Source organism: Dryobates pubescens, chromosome 1 (genome assembly GCF_014839835.1).
Source record: "Dryobates pubescens isolate bDryPub1 chromosome 1, bDryPub1.pri, whole genome shotgun sequence".
Lineage (NCBI taxonomy): Eukaryota > Metazoa > Chordata > Aves > Piciformes > Picidae > Dryobates > Dryobates pubescens.
In genome coordinates, this window is record NC_071612.1 from 30,333,496 (window position 1) to 30,353,484 (window position 19,989).

The window sequence follows — 19,989 nt, forward strand, 5'->3', positions numbered from 1 at the left end:
CTGCTAGCTGCACCTATGGGATGGGGCATATCCAAACGTGGCCAGGGGCACACACAGTTCACAGGTGTGGTACAAGGCTAAGTACACCTGCTACACCTTTATCTGGACCAGCTGCACCCCAGGAAGAGTCCAAGTTTGCTCATTCAGAGGTGCTTAAGTCATTGTCTGGGCTAGGGCATGCATTGGGGTTTGACCCTTCAGGACAGAGACAGAGGGAGATTCTGCCTCTGAGACAAAATGTGTGTATCCTTCCTATTGCTACAGAGACCTTCCTCTTCCCTGTCTCCCTCCCACAGCCCACAAGGGACTGGGAGCACTGGAGAGCTTTGTGCTTTAAGGTTTCTAACACATTGGGCTGCCCAGCGTGGGAACTGTGAGAATTTTGGAGTGCTACATCCTAGCTTGATTTGGTTTCTAGTGGTCTAATTAGGGAAGGAGAACTTCTCTCTAGGGGAAAAAAAATAGTATTTCATAGTTAATGTGAGTGGTGTGTTCTCATGCAAAAGGCAGACACTGGGTGCCATCCAGAGGGACCTGGACAGGCTGCAGAACTGAACCTCATGAGGCTCAACAAGGCCCAGTGCAAGGTCCTGCAGCTGGATTGGGGCGTTCCCAGGCACCAATACAGGCTGGTTAGGGACTGGCTTGAGAGCAGCCCTGAAGAAAAGGCCTTGAGGGTGCTGGAGGATGAGCTCAACAGGAGCCAGCAGTGAGCACTTGCAGCCCAGAGAGCCAATCAAAGCCTGGGCTGCAGCAAGAGAATTGTGGCCAGCAGGGCCAGGGAGGTGATTCTCCCCCTCTGCTCCACTCTGCTGAGACCACAGCTGGAGTACTGCCTCCAGTTCTGGAGCCCCTAGTACAGGAAGGATCTGGAGGTGCTGGAAGGTGTCCAGAGAAGGGCCACAAGGATGAGCAGAGGGATGGAGCTGTAGACAGACTGAGGGAGTTGGGATTGTTCAGTCTGGAGAAGAGAAGGCTCTGAGGAGACCTAATTGTGGCCTTCCAGGATCTGAAGGGGGCTACAAGAAAACTGGGGAGGGACTTTTGAGGGTGTCAGGGAGTGAGAGAACTGGGGGGATATAGCAAAACTAGAAATGGGTAGATTCAGATTGGATGTTAGGAAGAAGTTGTTCCCCATGAGGGTGGTGAGAGACTGGCACAGGTTGCCCAGGGAGGTGGTGGCAGCCTCATGCCTGGAGGTTTTTGCAGCCAGGCTGGATGTGGCTGTGAGCAACCTGCTGTAGTGTGAGGTGTCCCTGCCCATGGCAGGGGGCTTGGAACTGGCTGATCCTTGAGATCCCTTCCAACCCTAACAATTCCATGATTCTATGACCTGGTTTTGCCCAGGCTACTCCCCAGTTCTGTTTGTATTCCCAAGTCCTTCACCATTTAGCTCTTCTGGCAGAGCTTTAACCATACATCCTAAGGACATCAGCGACCACAGGCCTTGGCTTGGGTTGTAATGCAATGTGGAATAAGGTAGCACAGCTTCCTATGAGTACCACGAACTAGAGAGCAACACCTGACCAAAGAGCAGAACAAGTACCATCTGGGATGTCCATGTCATTGTTTGTCACTCCTTGCTGGCACTGCAGGTACATCTATTTGTAATTGCACGGAGCATCTGCTCTACACACAGCCATGCCTGCTGCTGCCTTAAATCTCCCAGATAGTGTTTGGTTTGGTTTCAACATGGATTTGGATGGAGAGGAGGCAGGAACCAGATGATCTTTAAGGTCCCTTCCAACCTAAACTATTCTATGAATCAAAGAATTCTATGGTTTAGACCAGTGCATAGTGTTTTGAGATTCTTGTAACATAGCAATACATTTTCTCTCAGCTGCCCTTTTCAATTGGACACCAGTGTGTAAATATTTACAGACATTATTTTGGTTATTTGTAAGAGACACAGGAATTTTTATTAGAAGAGAAGAGTTTGAGGCTAGACCTCTGAAGTACCTGGAGAGGCTCAATTAATATAAAAGTGTATACACTGTAGAGTTGAGGGGGGGTGTATTCCATTTTGATCTAAACAACAAAAAAATGATAGCCAGTACCATGGAATCAGTAAGGTTGGAAATACCTCAGAGATCATCAAGTCCAACCTATTACCTATCACCCAGCACCTCCTGACAACTAAACCATGGCTCCAAGGGCCACGTCCAATCCTTTTTTTGAGCATCTCTATAGATGGTGCCTCCACCACCTCCCCAGCCAGCGCATTCCAATGGCCAATCTCTCTGTCTGAGAAGAATTTCTTCTCACCTCCAGCCTAAACCTTCCCTGGTGCAGCTTGAGACTGTGTCCTCTTGTTCTGGTGCTGGCTGCCTGGGAGAAGAGACCAACCCCCACCTGGCTACAACCTCCCTTCAGGGAGCTGGAGACAGCAAGAAGGTCTCCCCTGAGCCTCCTCTTCTCCAGGCTAAGCAACTCCAGCTCCCTCAGCCTCTCCTCACAGGGCTGTGCTCCAGACCCCTCCCCAGCTTTGTTCCCCTTCTCTGGACACTTTGAAGTGTCTCTATGTGCTTCTTAAACTGAGGAACCCAGAACTGGACACAGGAGTCCAGGTGTGGCCTCACCAGTGCAGTGTACAGGGGCAGAATGACCTCCCTGCTCCTGCTGGCCACACTATTCCTGATACAGGCCAGGATGCCATTGGCCTTCTTGGCCACCTGGGCACACTGCTGGCTCATGTTCAGCCTACCATCAACCAGCACCCCCAGGTCCCTTTCTGCCTGGCTGCTCTCCAGCCACTCTGACCCCAGCCTGTAGCACTGCATGGGGTTGCTGTGGCCAAAGTGGCCCTGGCACTTGGACTTGTTGAATGCCATCCTGTTGGACTCTGCCCATCTGTCCAGCCTGTCGAGGTCCCTCTGCAGAGCTCTCCTGCCCTCCAGCAGATCAACTCCTGCCCCCAGCTTGGTGTCATCTGCAAATTTACTGATGATGAACTCGTTCCCCTCATCCAGATCATCAGTAAAGATATTGAACAGGATGGGGCCCAGCACTGATCCCTGGGGCACACCACTAGTGCCTGGCTGCCAGCTGGATGTGGCACCATTCACCACCACTCTCTGGGCTCAGCCTCCAGCCAATTCCTAACCCAGCTCAGAGTGCTGCTGTCCAAGCCAGGGGCTGGCAGGTTGGCCAGCAGTTTGCTGTGGGGGTGGTGTCTAATGCCTTGCTGAAGTCCAGGTAGACTTGCTATCCAATCTCCTCACTGAATCTGCAATACACTGTGATCACTAAGGCAGTAGAGACTTTTCAGTGACCTTGGCCATGCAGTGCTGTGGATTGCATTAAAAACAGCTGCTCCTGACTCTGAACTACAAATTCAGCCACAAGTCATTCATTTAACTTATGTTATCTCAGAGATGTTTACTTATGACTAATGAAGAAGCAGATTCATAGATTCAGGCCATGGAGGATTTCAGTGATGTTGAAATTGACTACCATGGCTTCTTGAGTTTGTTCTTTTCCACTTGCTCACCTTGGAAAAACAATTGGCAAAAGCTCTTTATTTTGCTTCTTTTCAAATGACCTTCTGGCATTTGGACAGAAAATGTTGCTAAGGCCTCCTTTTCAGTAACTTTCCTCTCTTCTACCCTCTGTATTTGCACTTGGCCTCTCAATCCACTCCTCACAGGTTTTGCTCTCTGCCTGCCTCATTGTACTGCATCCAGTTCTGGAGCCTCTATTACAAGAAGGATCTGTAGGTGCTGGAAGGTGTCCAGAGAACGGCCACGAAGGATGAGCAGAGGGCTGGAGCTGCTCTGCTATGGAGACAGACTGAGAGGGTTGGGGCTGTTCAGTCTGGAGAAAAGAAGGCTCCCAGGAGACCTAATTGTGGCCTTCCAGTATCTGAAGTGGGCTACAAGAAAGCTGGAGAAGGACTTTTGAGGGTGTCAGGGAGTGAGAGAACTGGGGGGGAAATGGAACAAAACTGGAAGTGGGTAGATTCAGATTGGATGTTAGGAAGAAGTGGTTCCCCAGGAGGGTGGTGAGAGACTGGCACAGGTTGCCCAGGGAGGTGGTGGCAGCCTCATCCCTGGAGGTTTTTGCAGCCAGGCTGAATGTGGCTGTGGGCAACCTTCTGTAGTGTGAGGTGTCCCTGGCCATGGCAGGGGGGTTGGAACTGGCTGATCCTTGAGGTCCCTTCCAGCCCTATTACAATTCTATGATTCTGTGATTTTGCAGGGAGTGGTCAGTATTGCTGTAAGCATTTTTCTCGGCATTTGGGGGTAATGTCCTACCTTAACCAGTGTGAGCTACATTATAATTTATATAATATAGATAATACTTGCTCATTTTTGGTGCTGTTCCATCCAAACACATTTTTTTCCTTTGCCTTCAGCCCAGGTAGTGTTGCTATTCCCTCAAATGTTGTCCTCATTGGAACAGGCCAGAGTTGGAAACCTGCCATATCAATAAGGATTGAAAAAGAACTACCTCAGAGGAAATGTGGTTTGCTAAAAACTTCAGTAACAACTTCACTGCTATTAGCTGAATCACCTAGCTGCAGTGGCACCGTGTCTATTTATACTTGCTGAGAACCTACTTTAATCTCCTGAAGGTTTTCTATTAGCTTCCTACTACTTTATGGGCTCTTCTTAGGAGATACTCTGGAGAACATTCTGCTCTTGCCATTACTGATGAAAACAAATTATTTAAGAAACAAAACTCCAGCATTTAGAGTTATTCCCAACCCTCTTTGTGTAATGGGTTGGGTTTTGAGACAGGCGAAGTGCTGTGTAATTGTTACTTGCAGAACACGTGAAGGTCAATCAGGACAAGTGCAGGGTCCTGCACCTGGGGAGGAATTACAGCAGACATCAATACAAGGTTAGGAGCACCCCTGCTTGAGAGCAGCTCCATGGAGGAAGACCTTGGAGTGCTGGTGGGCAGCAAGTTCTGCATGGGACAGCAATGTGCCCTGGTGGCCAAGAGAGCAAATGGGATCCTGGGGTGCAGCAAGCAAAGTGTGGCCAGCAGGGCTAGGGAGGTTCTCCTCCCCCTCTAATCGGCCCTGCTCAGACCACAGCTGCAATCCTGTGTCCAGCTCTGGGCTCCCCAGTTCAAGAGACAGAGACCTGCTGGAGAGAGTCCAAGGGAGAGCCAGGAGGATGCTTAGGGGACTTGAGCATCTCCCCTGTGAAGAGAGACTGAGAGCCCTGGGGCTGTTTAGTCTGGAGAAGAGAAGGCTGAGAGGGGATCTGATCAATGTCTATCAATAGCTGAGGGGTGGAGGGCAAGTGGAGGGGGCCAAGCTCTTTTGGGTGGTGCACAGCAATAAGCCAAGGAACAATGGAGACAAACTTGAACATAAGTTTCAGCTCTAGATGAGGAGAAACTTCTTTAGAGTAAGGGTGCCAGAGCTCTGGAGCAGGCTGCCCAGAGAGGTTGTGGAGTCTCCTTCTCTGGAGATTTTCCAACCCCACCTGGATGCATTCCTGTGCAGACTGCCCTGGGTGATGCTGCTCTGGCAGGGGGCTTGGACTGGATGATCTCTAGAGGTCCCTTCCAACCTCTGATGTACTGTGATACTGTAAGCTTAATTAGCTTACTGGAGTTCATCTGAACACAGAACAAAATAGTGAAGCTATATAGGAAACTACAATGTTTTGTATTTAATACAAAGGACACAATTCAAGGATCATCCATTTCCAACACTCTAGTTATGGGCAGGGACACCTCACACTACAGCAGGTTGCTCACAGCCACATCCAGCCTGGCTGCAAAAACCTCCAGGGATGAGGCTGCCACCACCTCCCTGGGCAACCTGTGCCAGTCTTCTCAGAGCCTTCTCTTGTCCAGACTTGGCACTCTCCGTGAGAAGGAGAAGCAGGCAGCTGTGGTTTTTATATGTTCGTTGGGGATTTTTTTCTCTTCCTGGAGCTCCCTTTAAAATAGCTGAGTCAGTCAAGATTTAATCACTTCTCACTGATTGCAAGCAAACAAACATTCCCTACAGTTTTATAACTAGGGTTTGACCATAGCGCAGCAGGTGCTGCAGAGACCTTAACAGTCTTGCTTAACCTAGCAGTTATGAAAGAGATTCATAGAATCATAGAATGGTCCAGGCCAGAAGGGACCTCTAAATCTCATCCAGTCCAATCTCCCCACAGGCAGCAGGGACATCCCCAACTAGATCAGGTTGCCCAGAGCCACATCCAGCCTCACCTTGAATAACTCCAGGGAAGGAGCCTCAACCACCTCCCTGGGTGACCTCTTCCAGTCTTCCACCACCCTCATAGCAAAGAGCTTCTTCCTAAACATCCAATCTCAATCTGCTCTCCGCCAGTTTGAAGCCATTGCTCCTGGGCCTGTCCCTGCAGGCCTTTGCAAACAGTCTCTCTGCAGCCTTCCTGTAGCCCCCTTCAGGTACTGGCAGGCTGCTATTAGGTGTCCTCTTCTCCAGGCTGAACACCCCCAGCTCCCTCAGCCTGTCCTCATAGCAGAGCTGCTCCAATCCCCTGATCATTTTCATGGCCTCCTCTAGATCCTCTCCATCAGCTCCATGTCCTTCCTATACTGAGGGCTCCAGACCTGTACACAGTACTCCAGGTGAGGTCTCAGCAGAGCAGAGCAAAGTGGCAAAATCACCTCTCCGGCTCTGCTGGCAATGTTGCTTTTTGGTGCAGCCCAGGCTGTGATTTGCCTTCTGTGCTGCAAGCTCACACTGCCTGCTCCTGTCCAGCTTCTCCTCCATCAGCACCCCCAAGTCCTTTTCCTCAGGACTCCACCACCTCCCTGGACAGCACATCCCAATGGCCAATCTCTCTTTCTGGAAAAATCTTCTTCCTAACATCAAGCCTGAACCTCCCCTGGTGCAACTTGAGACTGTGTTGTCTTGTTCTGGTGATGCTTGCCTGGGAGAAGAGACCAACTCCCACCTGGCTACAACCTCCCTTCAGGTAGTGGTGGACAGCAATAAGGTCTCTCCTGAGCCTCCTCTTCTCCAGAAGCAGCTTCAATTGCTGGTCACAACTGGAGGTTTTGATTGGTCATCAGCGGTGTCAATAATTGCCAATTATGTTCCTAACTCCCAGGAAATGAACAAATCTGACTGTTTGCCTTCTTTAAATTACCTTTCAGAAGAGAAATCAAACAGGCTCTACGCCTTGGCACTTCTGAGTCACTCCAATACTTCTCAGATGGTTAAAGCCATTTGGTATTCTCAGCCTTCCTCTTTGTGTTACCACCCAAGGCCTGATATAATCCTCCTGAAATTCACTGCCTGGAGTGTGCTCTTGCTTAATAAATTACTCCATCTCCCATATCTCACTCTGGGCCTGTCCGTATCAGTGGGAAACCATTGTGCTGTAACAAGGCCTTTTCCTTGTGACATTTTCTCTCAATTAACTGTACAGCAGTCTCTGTGCAGCTGATATGCAGAGGGAAAACTCTGAGAGCTTTGGGAAAAGAAAAAAAATGGAAAGCATAGGGTGCTTGATTGCATGGTTTAGTTGATTAGGTGGTGTTGGATGACAGGTTGGACGCGATGATCTTGAAGGTCTCCTCCAACCTGGTCTATTCTATTCTATTCTATTCTATTCTATTCTATTCTATTCTATTCTATTCTATTCTATTCTAGGAGCTGGGGTTGCTTAGCCTGGAGAAGAGGAGACTCAGGGGTGACCTTATTGCTCTTTACAACTACCCAAAGGGAGGTTATAGCCAGGTGGGGGTTGGTCTCTTCTCCCAGGCACCCAGCACCAGAACAAGAGGACACAGTCTCAGGCTGTGCCAGGGGAGGTTTAGGCTGGAGGTGAGGAGAAAGTTCTTCATAGAGAGAGAGACTGGCCATTGGAATGTGCTGCCCAGGGAGGTGGTGGAGTCACCATCACTGGAGGTATTCAGGAGGAGACTTAGGATAGGATAGGATGCTTGGTGCCATGGTTTAGTTGATCAGGTTGGATGATAGGTTGGACTCGATGACCTCGAAGGTCTCTTCCAACCTGGTCTATTCTATTCTATTCTATTCTATTCTATTCTATTCTATTCTATTCTATTCTATTCTATTCTATTCTATCCTATCCTATCCTATCCTATCCTATCCTAAATCAATTATGGCTCCACATGCAAATACTTAATGCAGAAACATCATCTCTTGTTTCAATAAAATAAGGAATAATTCAGACTTTAAAAATCTGAACATTTTTCTACTTTAATGCAACCAACATTTTATATTTTCATAAAATTGATTTTTTTAATAAAATAAAAAACCATTCAGACTGTAAAAATCTGCACATTTTTCTACTTTGCTACAATGCATGTTTTATTGAAATAAAATAAACAATAATGCAGGTTTCAAAACTCAGGAAATGTTTCTACTTCGATAAAATTGAATTTTTTAATAACGTAAATAATAATTCAGGCTGTAACAATCTGAAAAGTTTTCTACTGTAATGCAATTCTTTTTGTGTTTAAAGAAAATAAACAATAATTCAGGTTTTAAGAACCTGAACATTTTTCTACTGCAACAAAATAGTCATTTTTTTTAAATATTCATAACATGAAAAATAATTCAGGTTTTAAAAATCAGAATTTTTTTTCTACATTTTTCATACATTGAAAAACAGTCCAGATTTTTAAAAATCTGAACAGTTGCCTACCTTAGTAAAATTTAAATTTTTTATTTTCATGTAAAAAAGTGGAGATTTTAAACATCATGAATTTTTTTTCTACTTTAATAAATTTTTTTTTTTAATTATTAACAAAATAATTCAGATTTCACAAATATGAACATTTTTCTACTCTAATACGATTCATTTAAAAAAAAAAATATATATATATATAATTCAGGGACATCCCCAACTAGATCAGGTTGCCCAGGGCCACATCCAGCCTCACCTTCAATATCTCCAGGGAAGGAGCCTCAATCACCTCCCTGGGCAACCTCTTCCAGTGTTCCACCACCCTCATGGTGCAGAACTTGTTCCTAACATCCAATCTCAATCTGCTCTGCTCTAGTTTGAAGCCATTGTCCCTGGTCCTGTCCCTGCAGGCCTTTGCAAACAGTCTCTCTGCAGCCTTCCTGTAGCCCCCTTCAGGTACTGGCAGGCTGCTCTTAGGTCTCTCTGGAGCCTCCTCATCTCCAGGCTAAACACCCCCAACTCCCTCAGCCTGGCCTTATTGCAGAGCTGCTCCAATCCCCTGATAATTTTCATTACCTCCTCTGGACCCTCTCCATCAGCTCCATGTCCTTCCTATACTGAGGGCTCCAGACCTGTACACAGTGCTCCAGGTGAGGTCTCAGCAGAGCAGAGCAAAGTGTCAGAATCACCTCTCCGGCTCTGCTGGCAATGTTGCTTTTTGGTGCAGCCCAGGCTGTGATTTGCCTTCTGTGCTGCAAGCTCACACTGCCTGCTCCTGTCCAGCTTCTCATCTATCAGCACCCCCAAGTCCTTTTCCTCAGGACTCCACCACCTCCCTGGGCAGCACATCCCAATGGGCAATCACTCCCTCCGTGTAGAACTTCTTCCTAACCTCCAGCCTAAACCTCCCCTGGTGAGACTGTGTCCTCTTGTTCTGTTGCTGGTTGCCTAGAAGAAGAGACCAACCCCCACCTTACAAATCTGAACATTTTTCTACTCTAATACAATTCTTTATTTTTTTTTTATTTAAATAAAATAAAATATAATTCAGGTTTGAAAAATCTGAACATTTTTCTGCTTCAATAAAATTCGCATTTATTATTTTCATCAAACAAAAAATAATTCAGATTTCAAATGTCTGAAAAGTTTTCTACTTTCACAAAATTCCTTTTTTTTTTACTTTAACAAAATAAAAATGACTCAGCTTTTTCAAAATCTGAAAATTTTTCTACTTTAATAAAATTAAAGTTTTTTAGTCTCATAAAATGAAAAATAATTCAGGTTCAAGAAAGATCCTGAGACTAAGACCTGCTTGTGCTCTGCATTTGGTCTGCTTGATGACTGTTAAATTCTATTTAACAACCTCGATCTCATTTCTCAGCTGTGAAATGGAGATAGCAGAATCATAATTACAATTACAATTACAGCAATACTGACCACTCCCTGCACAATCACAGAATCACAGACTTGTCAGGGTTGGAAGGGACCTCAAGGATCAGCCAGTTCCAACCCCCCTGCCATGGCCAGGGACACCTCACACTACAGAAGGTTACTCACAGCCACATCCAGCCTGGCTGCAAAAACCTCCAGGCATGAGGCTGCATCCACCTCCCTAGGCAACCTGTGCCAGTATGTCACCACCCTCATGGGGAACAACTTCTTCCTAACATTCAATCTCAATCTACTCATTTCTAGTTTTGCTCCATTCCCCCGAGTCCTATCACTCCCTGACATCCTCAAAAGTCCCTCCCCAGCTTTCTTGGAGCCCCCTTCAGATACTGGAAGGCCACAGTTAGGTCTCCTCAGAATGTTCTCTTCTCCAGACTGAACAACCCCAACTCCCTCAGTCTGTCCTCATAGCAGAGCAGCTCCAGTCCTCTGCTCATCCTTGTGGCCCTTCTCTGGACACCTTCCAGCACCTCCAGATCCTTCTTGTATTAGGGACTCCAGAGCTGGACACAGTACTCCAGCTGTGGTCTCAGCAGAGTGGAGCAGAGGGGAAGAATCACCTCCCTGGCCCTGCTGGCCACACTTCTCTTGCTGCAGCTCAGGCTCTGCTTGGCTCTCTGGGCTGCAAGTGCTCACTGCTGGCTCCTGTTGACCTTCTCATCCACCAGCACCCCCAGGTCCTTTTCTCATGGGCTGCTCTCAAGCCAGTCCCTGCCCAGCCTGTATCAGTGCCTGGGATTGTCCTTACCCGGCTGCAGGACCTTGCCCTTGGTCTTGTTGAACCTCATGAGGTTGTCATGGGCCCAGCTCTACAGTCTGTTCAGGTCCCTCTGGATGGATCCCTTCCTCCAGCTCTCAGCTGCACCACAGCTTTGTGTCCTCGGTGAGCTTGCTGAGGCTGCACTCAATGCCTCTGTCCATGGCACCAACAAAGATGTTAAACAAGCCTGGTCCCAGGACTGATCCTTGAGGGACTCCACTTGTCCCTGGCCTCTACTTGGTCAGGGACCATTGACAGCCACCCTTTGGGTGCAGCCCTCAAGCCAGTTCTGTATCCACTGAATGCTCCATCCATGGAACCCATCCTGCACCAGCCTGGACACCAGGATGTGGTGTGGGACAGTGTCAAAGGCTTTGCTCAGGTCCAGGTCAATGACCTCAGCTGTTCAGCCTTCATCTATTGATGTTGTGACCTTGTCACAGAGTGCCACCAGGTTTGTCAGGCAGGATTTGCCCTTGGTGAAGCCCTGCTGATTGTACCAAATCACCTCTGCATTACTCTTCTGCCTCAACAGTGCCTCCAGGAGGATCTGCTCCATGATCTTACCAGGCACAGAGGTGACACTGCCTGGCCTATAGTTCCCTGAGCCATCCCTCCTTCCCTTCTTGAAAATGGGAGTTATGTTTCCCCTTTTCCAGTCACTGGGGACCTCCCCAGACTGCCAGGACTTCTGGAATATGATATGGTTTAGCAACCTCCTCCCCAGCTCCCTCAGCACCCCTGGCTGCATCCCATCAGGTTCCATGGGCTTGAACGCTTTCAGGTTCTTCAGATGGTCACAACCTGATCTTCACTCACCATGGGCAGTTCCTTCTTCCAGTCCCTGCCATTATCTTCCATTATTCTGGGAGGGTGGCTGGAGCCCTTGCCAGTGAAGACTGAGGTAAAGAAGTCCTTGAGAACCTCAGCCTTCTCCATGTCACTCATCACCAGCTCACCTGTTCCCTTGCTGAGGGGGCCCACACCTTCCTCAGGCTTCTTTTTACCATTATACAACATGAAGGTGGTGAGAGACTGGCACAGGTTGCCCAGGGAGGCTGTAGAAGCTTCATCCCTGGAGGCTTTTAAGGCCAGGCTGGATGTGGCTGAGAGCAACCTGCTGCAGTGTGAGGTGTCCCTGGCCATGGCAGGGGGGTTGGAACTGGCTGAGCCTTGAGGCCCCTTCCAACTCTGACAATTGCTTCTATGATTCTTTTACTTTCTTGTCTATCCACCAAGAGGAAAACCCTCACTACCCAGTAAAATCATCTCTGAAGTAGAACACAATCTGGCTGTGATCTTTATGGCAGGGAGACAGGAGGTTTACAGCAAACCCGTGGTTATTCAACTATAAACCATAAGAATCTGTATTAGTAATTTGTATCAATAAATTACACTACAGAGTTATTCTCAGTGGAACTTCAAAGTGTTAGGGTTGACTTCTTTCCAACACTCATTATGAGCTGTCACACTACTACTAAAGCACTACTTTAGGTCACCTGAGTTTTGGAAAGCACTTTGATTGCCTCGTCACAGGATGTACCTGAAGTGGAACTTTGGACTGAGTTTTAAAATGTGTTATTTAGGAACTTAATTAGATTCCTGCATTAGTGATGATTAAATTCTAAGAGGTGAGGAGTTCAATGCAGAGAAACACTGTGAAAAGTAGAAGATTACTAGAATTAGTGACATGAAAACTGAACTGCTGTAGCTGAGATGTCTGTTATTCGCTTGTCAGGTGCCACTCTGTGATGATGGGTGCTTGGAAATCTTGCATGAATACACTTATAAAGCTTTTCAGAATGCTCCAAAACTTTAAGCAAAAGAAAAAATACCTTTCAGCATGTGATGTCTCTTTACAAACTTCCTTCACCCCTGAAATCATAGAATCATGGAATCATAGAATTGTCAGGGTTGGAAGGGACCTCAAGGCTCAGCCAGTTCCAACCCCCCTGCCATGGCCAGGGACACCTCACACTACAGCAGGTTGCTCACAGCCACATCCAGCCTGGCTGCAAAAACCTCCAGGGATGAGGCTTCCACCACCTCCCTGGGCAGCCTGTGCCAGTCTCTCACCACCTTCATGGGAAACAACTTCTTCCTAACATCCAAGCTGAATCTACCCACTTCCAGTTTTGTTCCATTTCCCCCCCCAGTTCTCTCACTCCCTGACACCCTCAACAGTCCCTCCCCAGCTTTCTTGGAGCCCACTTCAGGTACTGGAAGGCCACAAGAAGGTATCCTCAGAGACTGCTCTTCTCCAGACTGAACAACCCCAACTCTCTCAGTCTGTCTCCATAGCAGAGCAGGTCCAGCCCTCTGCTCATCCTTGTGGCCCTTCTCTGGACACCTTCCAGCACCTCCAGATCCTTCCTGTAATAGGGCTTCAGAATTGGACACAGAATCTGGAGTCACAGAGCTGTGTAGAGGTTAAAGGAAAAATGATGGAGAAAGTATCTTTCAAATGATTGGAGGCCATGCTGAAATTATTGTTTGTCCTTACAGTCTCACTGAATTGCTTTTGGCTTTGCTTGGTTCATAGTTGCTTGGTTTTAGCCAAAGAGGACTCTTTCTCCCTCATGTTCATAATGTCTCCCTGACAGCCTCTTAGCTAAAGCAACACTTTAATACCTCATTAATGATACTGTTTGGTTTAGTGTTCATTGTACATACAGATGGCCTGTTTTCAGTCCATTGTGCACAGTTCCTTTTGCCATCCCAGGAGAAGCTATGAAAACCACTCTCTGTAGGCTGTGGAAAGGCCAGCACCATGCAAACTGCCTGTCACAGCTTCTAAGCCACTTACAACTAGGTACCACAGATATATATCTATATATCTGTATATATATACATATCTATATGTCTATATATCTGTATGTTTATATATCTATGTATCCCTATATCTACGTATAACTATATGTCTTTATGTCTATATATCTATATATGTCTATAGATCTATATGTCTATAGATCTATATCATCTGTGAATCTTTAGAGCACTTGAATTCAGCCATTAGTAATCAGAACACTGGGTCTCAGCAACTCTTGAAATCTAGTCAGCAGGGTTGCTAGAGTGCAAGGTTATTTGTTAAGACCAAGTGTCAATACTCCCTAAAAGAGTAGCAAGCCTTTATCCTAGAGCCATAGAATTATAAAATAGTGTGGGTTGGAAGGGACCTGCAAAAGTTATCCAGTCCAAGCCCCTCTGCAGTCATCAGGGACATCCCCAACTAGATCAGGTTGCCCAGGGCCTTGTCCAGCCTCACCATCAATAACTCCAGGGAAGGAGCCTCAACCACCTCCCTGGGTAACCTCTTCCAGTGTTCCACCACCCTCACAGTGAAGAACTTGTTCCTAACATCCAATCTCAATCTGCTCTGCTCTAGTTTGAAGCCATTGCTCCTTGTCCTGTCCCTGCAGGCCTTTGCAAACAGTCTCTCTGCAGCCTTCCTGTAGCCCCTTTCAGGTCCTGGCAGGCTGCTCTTAGGTCTCTCTGGAGCCTCCTCATCTCCAGGCTGCACATCCCCAACTCCCTCAGCCTGGCCTCATATGATTTAAATGCATTCACAGAAGCTGCAAATGTTTCCTTTATAAAGGCATGCAGTCAGGTACAATCTGAATGGGATTATATATCACAGTGGTGTAGAAGAGGGTCCCCAGAAGCTCCTTGTGTTTGTTATGGGTGCCCTGAGCTCTGCTTTCTGTACGCCTCTTTGTGCATGTGTTTAGAATTACATCATGCAAATTCATTATCCTATGTTTTAAAAGCAGATCAGAGCTTCTCTTGAGCAAACAGCCAGACTTATTGCACAGTTATTTTTGTTTAAGTAATTGAGCCCCTAAATTAAATTTGAAACCCTGCTAAGTCTTTGGATAAAATTGTGTGTTTCAGCTGTGTTAATGCAAGGAAGGACACAGACCTGATAGTGTGGGTCCAGAGGAGGGCCATGAAAGATGATCAGGTGGTTGGAGAATATTAGAACCATAGAATGGTCCAAGCAGGGAAGGACCAAAGGTTATCCAGTCTGACTGCAGGGAGGTCAGACTAGATGACTCTCAGAGGTCCCTTCCAGCCCAGCCCATTCTATGATTCTATGGAGCACCTCTGTTATGAGGCCAGGCTGAGGGAGCTGGGGATGTGCAGCCTGGAGAAGAGGAGGCTCCAGGGAGACCTAAGAGCAGCCTGCCAGTACCTGAAGAGGGCTACAGGAAGGATGGAGAGAGACTGTTTGCAAAGGCCTGCAGGAACAGGCTGAGGGACAATGGCTTCAAACTAGAGCAGAGCAGATTGAGATTGGATGCTAGGAACAAGTTCTTCACTGTGATGGTGGTGGAACACTGGAAGAGGTTGTCCAGGGAGGTGGTTGAGGCTCCTTCCCTGGAGATATTGAAGGTGAGGCTGGGTGAGGCCCTGGGCAACATGACCTAGTTGGGGATGTCCCTGCTGACTGCAGAGGGGGTTGGACTGGATGAGCTTTGGAGGTCCCTTCTGGCCTGGACCATTCTGTGATTCTACAATTCTATGATTTTGGCAAACTTATTCGCTAGAGGTGGGCAGGAAGCCTCACAGTTCCAATGACATCATAGATAGAGTAATCAAAGGCTTTGCTTTCAAATACCAAGGTTCACATGATATTTCAGCATCTGGATGTGTGTACTGTAAGCCTAGTAGTGCTTCATCTATTAGCTGCCAGTAATACCTTCAGCAAACACCAGCAGATGCCTTCCAATTCTCAAAGTTTAGCTTTAGCCATCCTTCTTCTTTACTATTGACAGCAGGAGAGAAAAGGGAAATACTCTGTTGTGGTGCATTTTCCAGAGCCAGTAGAAGCACTGTGAGGTCTATCTATCCCCTGTCTCTGTGTAATTATGTTGTACAAGTCACTACAACCTATTGGCATTTGACCACTCCACTGTTGCTAATGGCTGGGGGTGGGGGGGAAGTAATTTGTTTTATGGGTTTAGGCTAAAAAGTCAGAAATTAATTCCTACAGCTCTTGGAGATTTAGACTGTAAATACTACATAATAGAAATGAAGATCTGGTTCTGTTATCAAGAGAAGCTAGTCCCCAGCCATTTGCTGCATGATGACATCTGCTGTATGCTTCCCTTCCCCACTTTTGCCTCACTGTCACTGTTTCAGCAAGATGGGTATCATAGTATCATAGTATCAGTCAGGGTTGGAAGGGACCACAAGGATCATCTAGTTCCAAACTCCCTTCCATGGGCAGGGACACCCCACACTAGATCAGGCTGCCCAGAGCCTCATCCAGCCTGGGCTTAAACACCTCCAGGGATGGGGCCTCAACCACCTCCCTGGACAACCCATTCCAGGGCTTCACCACTCTCATGGGGAAGAACTTCCTCCTCACCTCCAGCCTGAATCTCCCCACCTCCAGCTTCATTCCATTCCCCCTAGTCCTATCACTACCTGAGATCCTGAGAAGTCCCTCCCCAGCCTTCTTGTAGTCCCCTTCAGATACTGGAAGGCCACAGTTAGGTCACCTCAGAGCCTTCTCTTCTCCAGACTGAACAGTGGCAAGAGACAATTTACTGTTGGGAAGGGAATTATAAAGATACTATAACTAATGTGTTATGCTAACATCATTTTAATCAGGTAATTATTAAAGGACTGTGTGGCCTTTAAGGACATTGATTTAATGGAAATTAATGATTGAGCACTGTTTGTGTAACATTATCATTGCTAGCGATGCAGAAAATTGGAATCCCAGCTCAGCTGAAAACAGTTTAGACTTTCCATTATCCCATTAGATCCCTTGCTTTTGGAATGCACCCTGAGACCCTTTTTCATACTTTCAGTGTGGGATTTATCTCACACTTCCTAAGTGAAAAAAAGCAAGGGGAAATGTTCATCGTTGTAGCATTCTCATTTTTAATCAGAGGCTTGAATTGCTGTTTAATACAGCCTTAAACAAAGTCCATTAGATTTTCATTTAGAGCTGCTATTGCTTCTCTGAACAAACAGTATTATTTTTTTCTCTGTTTTTTTCATTCTCTGCAAACCTAATCATTATCACAGAATCATAGAGTCAGCAAGGTTGGAAAAGACCTCAGAGATCATCAAGTCCAACCTAACACTCAACACCTCCTGACAACTAAACCATGGTTCCAAGTGCCACATCCAATCCCTTTTTGAATACCTCCAGGGATGGTGACTCTACCACCTCCCTGGGCAGCACATTCCAATGGGCAATTACTCTTCCTGGGAAGAACTTTCTCCTCACCTCCAGCCTGAACTTCCCCTGGCACAGCTTGAGACTGTGTCCTCTTGTTCTGGTGCTGGGTGCCTGGGAGAAGAGACCAACCCCCACCTGGCTACAGCCTCCCTTCAGGGAGTTGGAGACAGCAATAAGGTCTGCCCTGAACCTCCTCTTCTCCAGGCTAAGCAACCCCAGCTCCCTCAGCCTCTCCTCACAGGGCTGTGCTCCAGACCCCTCCCCAGCCTCATTGCTTTTCTCTGGACACATTCAAGAGTCTCAATGTCCTTCTTAAACTGAGGGTCTGAGAACTGGACACAGGACTCAAGGTGTGGCCTAACCAGTGCTGAGTCCAGGGCAGAATGACCTCCCTGCTCCTGCTGGCCACACTGTTCCTGATGCAGGCCAGGACACCATTATGTTTAGGATGAACAGAGTTTCGGTTTTTTAAATGATTTTGCAGTGATAGAAAAGCTTCAGCTTTAAATGTAGTAGCAGACAGGGCACAGTTCTATCTAGATTATTCTGAAGCTGAATCCTGCATGGTCTATTTCAGCTTAGCAGTGATTTCACAGAGGCACTGACCCATTCCTTCTCCAAATGGATATGGTGGATATTAGAGGAAACCTGTGTTCAATACCTGAGGATTAAGACCAAATTAAAGCTGACCTTTATAGGTATAACTCCCATTTACCTTGAGGGATGTTGCATCTGACTGCCATCCCTGATTTGCCCTATGTGATGCTCTTATCACTAATTCTTTTTCAGCTGTGTAGTGCCTCTGACACTTGTATATAAGTTAGCTCCAGCAGGAAAGAGGAACCTCTGCCTAGACAAGGGATTGGAGCATGTAGTGAGTAGCTGTGCCTAACAGACAGTTGCACACAGATTAATTCTGAAACAAAATTTAATCAAGGATGTCTATAACACTTCCTGCTGTATCTTGGCAGAGTTTAACCAGGCAGTCTGGTGGCCAAATGATTAGCCCTCTGTCACTAGAATGAAGCCATTACAGTAGAGACAGCAAGCTGAGCAGGGTCGCTGTTTGGAGACTCATAGAAAGATAATTTGGCAATAAAAGACTCAAACTTATAAACACTCTGCAGGTTGCTAACCCCATGGTGAACCAACACCAGAGGCTGAAATGCTTTGCAGTGAGTAGGATTATCCCTTTACCAGATGCTAGAGCATTTTCTAGCTTCAGAGAGGAGGGTCCATGTCCAAGTGGAGGCCAGGGACAAGTGGAGTCCCTCAGGGATCAGTCCTGGGACCAGGCTTGTTTAACATCTTTGTTGGTTCCAGGAACAGTGGCATTGAGTGCACCCTCAGCAAGCTCACTGAGGACACCAAGCTGTGTGGTGCAGCTGAGAGCTGGAGGGAAGGATCAATCCAGAGGGACCTGGACAGGCTGCAGAGCTGAACCCATGACAACCTCATGAGGTTCAGTAAGACCAAGGGCAAGGTCCTGCAGCTGGGTCAGGGGTCAGGGCAATCCCAGGCTGGCCAAGGACTGGCTTGAGAGCAGCCCTGAAGAAAAGGCCTTGAGGGTGCTGGAGGATGAGAAGGTCAACAGGAGCCAGCAGTGAGCACTTGCAGTCCAGAAAGCCAAGCAGAGCCTGGGCTACAGCAAGAGAAGTGTGGCCAGCAGGGCCAGGGAGGTGATTCTCCCCCTCTACTTCACTCTGGTGAGACCCCACCTGGAGCTCTGTGTCCAGTTCTGGAGCCCCTAGTACAGGAAGGATCTGGAGGTGCTGGAATGATCAGGTGACTGCCTGGTGGATGTGGGGCTGGCTGTGGATGTAGTCTACCTGGACTTCAGCAAGGCCTTTGACACTGTCCCCCACAGCAAACTGCTGTCTAAGCTGTCAGCCCATGGCTTGGATGGGAGCACACTGCGATGGGTTAGGATCTGGCTGGAGGCTGAGCCCAGAGAGTGGTGGTGAATGGTGCCACATCCAGCTGGCAGCCAGGCACTAGTGGTGTGCCCCAGGGATCAGTACTGGGCCCTGTGCTCTTTAACATCTTTATTGATGATCTGGATGAGGGGATTAAGACAGTCATCAGCAAATTTGCAGATGACACCAAGTTGGGAGCAGATGTTGGTCAGTCAGAGGGCATAAGAGCTCTACAGAGGGACCTCAACAGGCTGGACAGATGGGCAGAGTCCAACAGGAAGGCATTCAACAAATCCAAGTGCCAGGTGCTGCACTTTGGCCACAGCAACCCCATGCAGAGCTACAGGCTGGGGTCAGAGTGGCTGGAGAGCAGAAAGGTAGAAAGGGACCTGGGGGTGCTGATTGACAGCCAGCTGAACATGAGCCAGCAGTGTGCCCAGGTGGCCAAGAAGGCCAATGGCATCCTGGCCTGCATTAGGAATAGTGTGGCCAGCAGGAGCAGGAAGTCATTGTGCCCTATACTCTGCATTGGTTAGGCCACACCTTGAGTACTGTGTCCAGTTCTGGGCCCCTCAGTTTAGGAAGGACATTGAGACTCTTGAAGGTGTCCAGAGAAGGGCAACAAGGCTGGGGAGGGGTCTTGAGCACAGCCCTGTGAGGAGAGGCTGAGGGAGCTGGGGTTGCTTAGCCTGGAGAAGGGGAGGCTCAGGGCAATGCTTATGCTCTCTACAACTACCTGAAGGGTGGTTGTAGCCAAGGCCAGGTAAGCAGCACCAGAACAAGAGGACACAGTCTCAAGCTGAACCAGGGGGAGTTTAGGCTGGAGGTGTTTGAAGCAAAATAGTTCATGAGCAGCCGCTTGGGCCATCTTTTGCATCTTTCTATTTATGCATTACTTTAGGTGTCAAGGGCTTCTGATCAGATTTAGGAATTGGTACATGAAGCTGCAACTTGGTGAGGGCTTAATGGCAATGTCACTGGTCCTTGATTAGCCCCAGCATTTGAAATCTCAGCATGGCTAATCTCTTTGTATTGAGGGAACAGAGCTAAGCAATGAGCCTTACTATGCAA

At 47.5% G+C, this 19,989-nt stretch overlaps 1 protein-coding gene across 2 annotated transcripts in view; it reads left to right on the forward strand.

The window, feature by feature from the left end:
- The window catches only part of GRID2 (glutamate ionotropic receptor delta type subunit 2), a 1,073,619-nt gene that overhangs the window by 911,591 nt on the left and 142,039 nt on the right, over positions 1-19,989 (forward strand). The window lies entirely within an intron of this gene.